Source organism: Nymphaea colorata, chromosome 10 (genome assembly GCF_008831285.2).
Source record: "Nymphaea colorata isolate Beijing-Zhang1983 chromosome 10, ASM883128v2, whole genome shotgun sequence".
NCBI lineage: Eukaryota > Viridiplantae > Streptophyta > Magnoliopsida > Nymphaeales > Nymphaeaceae > Nymphaea > Nymphaea colorata.
In genome coordinates, this window is record NC_045147.1 from 5,580,202 (window position 1) to 5,586,201 (window position 6,000).

Genomic DNA, 6,000 nt, shown 5'->3' on the forward strand with positions numbered 1-6,000 from the left:
AGAATCGTGTCCTCAGCCCATGGCTTTAGAGGGACCCCAACCAATCACCTTTTCCTTGGACGGCTCAAACAAATGCACCCAACCTCGGTTCTATAGGGTGAACTGAAATATACCTCCCAAGGCCAGGATTGGGGTCTCCACGTGCTCGCCAGAGATGAGAAACCAGCAACGAGTAGGTTGCTCTTCGGTATTCCGCTTCCTTCAAGATCCGGGCAGCAAGTTCTCTTTGGCTAGAACAAGATATTTGAAAGAGATTATTGTTCTATCAAGACAAAACCACAAGAGAGGGAAGTAGATCTAGTCACCGGATTGTTAGTTAACCCCAAGAATCAATTGTTGTGTCGATTGGGGGAAGTAGTTGCCGATATCGCCCGGTGGGAGCGGTTCCTTCCCTTCTTGGCAGCAACTCCACGCACGTCGTGGTTGATGCCCGTGGTCCCTTGCTAGAATTCAGTAAGAAAAGCAAAAATCCAGCAAGTATCAAGACTATGAAGTCAACAATGTATTAACTTCGAGTAGGGGAAAGCCTTCACCCGTGAGACCAATTAAACCCCGATCTTTGTAAGGAAAGGGGGATGCGATTACCGGAGCGCCGGCGGACGTTGAGGCTTCCCTCAAGGTTAAGCTCGTACTCCACCTTACACGACCTCTACCAAGCCCACGAACCAGCCATGTCCATCCTCAAGCATCGGATAATAGGTACGAGATTGAAAGCAATCGAAATCTAAACAAACAAGGAATGAAGTTCAAGAGTGTGATTGCACTTCACGGGTTATACACATGACTCCTAGGAAGTGACGCAAATAGGGAGAAGCAAGCCTAGGAAGCGCCTAAGCATGCATGTCTTCCTTTTTTCGGCAAAGGGTAGAAGCTCCGACAAGGTATGTTGATCGGATTGCGGTCGGTACTCCTCCTTCACAAGCCTCTCGATTGGTACTCGAGATCTCTAACGATGTCGCCTCTTCCTTCTCACGAGCTATAGATGAGAGCTTCCAAATGTGGATGCGATTCTCCCTCCAAGATTGGTGGTGGTGTCTTCCCAATTTGGTTGAGGTTGATCTCCCAAGATCTCGCCAAATCTCCTTGCCTTAGGTGGAAATTGACTAGGTTCAATGCACCTAGTCGGCGGATTGATCCTCTTTCCTTATTCATTAGAGAAGAATTAGGAAAGAAGATCTCGCAAAGGTGGGTAAGAGGTCCACCTCTATGTGTCACCTCTTTGTGAGGCCACTTAGTGCCTTCCTTTTCTGATTTGGTCCAGATTCAATAAACCAGCCGGTCGTGAAGATCCTCCTTCCAAAAAATTAAGAACGGATTGAGAAAGAGCCGCTCCTTCCTTTTAGGGATGGGTTGAGGTGGCGCGCTTTCCCTTCTCCTTGCTTCCCAAATCTGTCGCCTTAGCTGTTGGGCCCTTCTTCCCACGTGTTGCCACCTATCTACCTTAAGATCAGCTGCGGATCCGACCATCCTAAAGTGTCAGGATTGGATTTGGAAGGGCTGCACGACGCCAAGAACCTTCCTCCTTTGGCGCGTGAGGCCTCTTTCCAATATGATGTGCTAGGGTTTGTACGAGCCAACTTGGACCAAAATACCCTTGAAAAGTATTAATCAACCTAAGCGAATTAATTCATAATGGGGGTAGTTTAGGGATTAGTCACCCAGGAACACAGACTGGCCAGAGGGCGCCAAATCTGACCGGAATGATGGTCAGAATTCTGAAGTACTCCATGAAATCCGACAATCTGGTTGACAGGATCCCGGAACTTGCAGACAAGATTTTGATGGTCAAATCAACTCCGTTTACCATGAAATTTGGATATGTTATACAACTTTTAATTACAAATCCAACGGTATAGACTCGCCTGAAAACACCCTGTGGTTCGTCGGAAACAGCCGATTTATCAAGCGGTTCTGCAGCGGCTGTGTCTGAGCGGCAGTGATGGAAACAGTCAACTTTTGCCCAGGATTTGGGTGCCTTGCCGTGCTCCCATCTGCCAGAAATTTGAGTATGTTAGAGAGGAGGTCGAGAGGTTTCAAACGAGCTATAGCACACCTTAAAACTCCCCGTGGATCTCCGACAATCGATCTCTGATCAGAGATATGTTCAGATGCTCTCTTCAGAAACCGAGAACCGCGAATCTTCTTCTCCGTGCATTATCTTATCTTATTCCCGGTGGGTTGTCTCGTTTCTTTCTTTCTTCTTCCTCACCCACAACCTTTCTTCAAAGCTCAGATCTTTAATATGATGTAGAACGCCTTATTTAGCCAGGACTCGCTAGAAGAGGATCAGAATTTAGGCTGCTGGTTGTGGAACCAGCCGGATGCTCCCTATCCTCCTCGCGATGACTCCAAGACTAAATCTCCTTCTTCATTCAATACCGCTGGTTCAGACCTAGTTAGACGAGATATTACTCTCGAATGCAAGATCTGAACCCTCATTGATGTCGTGAACAAGGTGAAACCGAGAACTCCTCCACCACGCTCTAGGAAGACGGAAGCTTGGCTTAAGATGAGATCTCGCCGGATGTTGATGGTGAAGATTCGACGGGCAGAACCACGACACATCTTCTTCTTCACTCCCCTATGGGCCTCTAAATCCCTTCGTGGTCAAGGGAAGTGCACAGCCGTCCACTCAAGGCCTCCTTGGTTCGGGTACGTTGCAGAAATCGCTGTCTATGGTTTCCGGCAGCCATGGATCTAGCGAATTCCTTCATTGCTCTCACGGCTTGGTGAGTATTGTAGTGTATCGCTCAAAAGAGCCATGCCCTAGGAACCAAGGTACTCTCCACGCATAGAGGAAAGAGAAAACAACTTTTTCATTCATCAATAATGAGAGAAATGTCTTGGTTTTGGCTTATATACATGTGCAAAAGGGTTCTAATAACGTCTCGAGATAAGATGCAAACCAAACCGAATTAAATAAAGAAAACAATACAAAAGCAAGGAAACGAGTCTTTGAATTAAAAGTCAAAAAAAGAAAGAGTCAAAGTCTGAATTTGGGCTGAAGCCCCACCTTGCCAAGGTTCCGCCTGTGCTTCGTAATGTGATCCATGAAGTGGGTTCGACTCAGTCCGCCTAGGTAGTCCAAGGCTGTCCTCTGCTCCTCACCATGCCGAGCCCACCTTCTTCTAGGCTGGAGTTGCCTAGGTCTTCTTCACCTAGATGTAGTAAGTCTAGGTCTCCTAGTTAGTCATCTAGGTCTTCTTCAAACCGCACATTTTTAATCTCGCAAGGGTTTTCAATGCGTCTTCCACTTTGCTCGAAATCGCTCCATGCTTGAGGGTTAACCTCACAATGCAAAAGTATGCCATAATCGCTTGAAGTCGTTCCTGTCTTACTTGAGGAGTTAACCTCACAAGAGAAATCTCCATCCTTCCTCGCAAGCGCCAAAGAGAAACTAGAAAAGTTAACTTCCCTAGACTTTTTACCTTTCTCTAAAGCCGCTCCCCCGTTCTCTTCGTCAAACTCATAAACAAGAAAGTTAGCCGCACAATAAGATAAAGCGCCTTCAGGCTCTAGGTAGGCTCGTATCATAAACTGAGGCGGACTATGAGAGATGGCACAACTGTTCATAATGCCTGGGTCCATTGAGATCAAGATAACATGGGTGTGACTTGGAAAGACGAGGAAGAAAAACTAGACAAACATAGTGACACTGGATTCAGTCTTAAACCACTCTGATTCATTAATTACTGCATAACACCAAGAAACTTGATGAAGAAATTCGTGGTCTAGTATTGCAATGTCATATGTTGTTAAGAATACATCAAATGGTAAAGTTGGATGCAAAAACTACAGTAAAAAGCATCTGACATAAAAAGTAGCAACCTAAATTTGTTAATACACTATGACAAGGAAAAATGCTTAACATTGATGGCTTGCTTACTGCTACTTTAAGAAATTACACTAATGCAACATAATGGTAGGTGAACAAATTGCAATCAGTTAGATCAATCTGCATAAAGAATGAAAAAACCTTTGGTATATCTTTGCATGGTAGATGAAATAAATACATAGGAGGAATATGCTGCCAAAATTCTCCCAACTCATCAATTGATCAAGCTGCAAAGAAACACAAAATAGAACAGAAAAGGAAAATTCATGTCCAAAATTTATGCAAATAAAAAGTTTTTGAAAAGGCTCATGACAAAATGGACTATTTAGGCATCCTTTAGTAGGTATGAAAATGGATTATTTGTATCTTTAACATAATTATTTGTCCACCATGCAGTCAACTGCACATTTATCAAAAGCCAAATTAATAGAGAAAAAGAGGATTAACTTATACTTAGTGAACAAGAAGATCCATGTACCAGTATAAGATTTGCATTGGCTTTGTTATATAATTTTCTATAGACCACAATGTAGAATTTTGTCATCAACATATGGCATAACTTCAAGATTTGGTGAAAATGTGGCGAAGTCAATCATCTGACACAACCTAGAGACATAATATAACTGTAGAAAAGTAGTTGGGTGTCATAAAAAAGTATGATATATATGCCTATCCCAACAATGAACATCAGCAAGTGCAAATGAGATCATTCAAAGATGAGTTTCAAAAAACTAAACTTAAAAAATATAGGTCTCTTCTGCTGAATTTACAATAGCTCAATAAATAAATATCTTGCAATCTAAGTCACAACAGGTGTGGGGTGCAGGTGTGGTGAGTGTATACATATACAAGTAGTAGCTTTATTTGCCTAAACGTTTTTTTAAGAAAGTTATTTTAATCTGATTCCAATTTCAACATCTTATGAAATAAAATAAAGCTATAAAAGGATAATAGGCCTGACATAAAGCTCGTTCAGCTTCTTGTCATTTAAAAAACACTCTTACAAAACGAGAGAGGAGATAATTGAAATTTACAAATAAGATAAGGCTGTATTTTAAAGGATGGCATACCTGGCCGTCCTTTAAAAAGGATGTCAAGCCTGTTGTTCAGAGAGAGAGAGAGAGTGGTGTGCCTGATTGCTCCTCACTCAATCAAGCAGAGTTCAGTGCCGTGTTGGGGGCGAATCTGCACCTGCATTTGCGTCATGTTCATGTGGGTGTGGCACCATTTTTTGAGCATCTATGTGACTCAACTTGCAATGTTTCTCCAACACCCAAATGCAAAATAACATATCAGATTTACATTCCAAAAAGCCTAATTGTATTGATAAACTATCGAGATGCAAGAATAAGGGGAAAACATATGGTCTTTATAGTAAGTAGTGAAAGTGTTATTGTTGAAAAATGTCAGTGCCTAAGAGTTTTGGTAAAACCATGCACCAAAGTGTCATCAAAGAACTGTTGAAGGTTCAAATTTGTTCAAAGTCCATAGTCATAGAAAACATGTTTTTTTCGAAAAAAGTGAAAAAATGGGATAAATTAACTAGCTGTTTAAAACTTAAAAAAACACTTTTTTTTTCAAAAAAACATTAAAAACCAAAAAAACACATTTTAAAGCGTTTTTTTTAGTTTTTTTCATTTTTTTAATGTCAAAGAGCTTTTTTTTTTCATTTTATATTTTTTATTTGTTGCAAATCTACTTATCTTTTGATGTTTGTGTTATTAGTTTCTCACTTATTTTATTTTTCTATCATTTTTAGTTTTTTAAAACTTTAAAAAATTTACTATATTTTTCCCATTGTTTTTCAAGCTCGCCGTATTATACCCGAGAAAAACCTCACCGTTTAAAACTCAGAGACATTCTTTGTGACTATTCACTTCAAACCTAATGACTTTATGGAAAAAATGTGATGTATTAATATATGGCAAAGCAACAAAAGTCCATAAATTCCATCAAAAGATTTACTCAGTTAGTATTACAATTGTTTTATTATGCTTTAGATTGAAGATAAAAATAAAAATTACTTAGTAGTGTAGATATGTCTGGAGAAAATGGTCGTAGACTAAACATTTAACAAGTGATCCAAGGTCCAACAAAAGTCACTGAAAATCAAATGAAATATCAAAGGGAAAAATTATAAAAGTGACATTTGTAGGCCAAAGTTG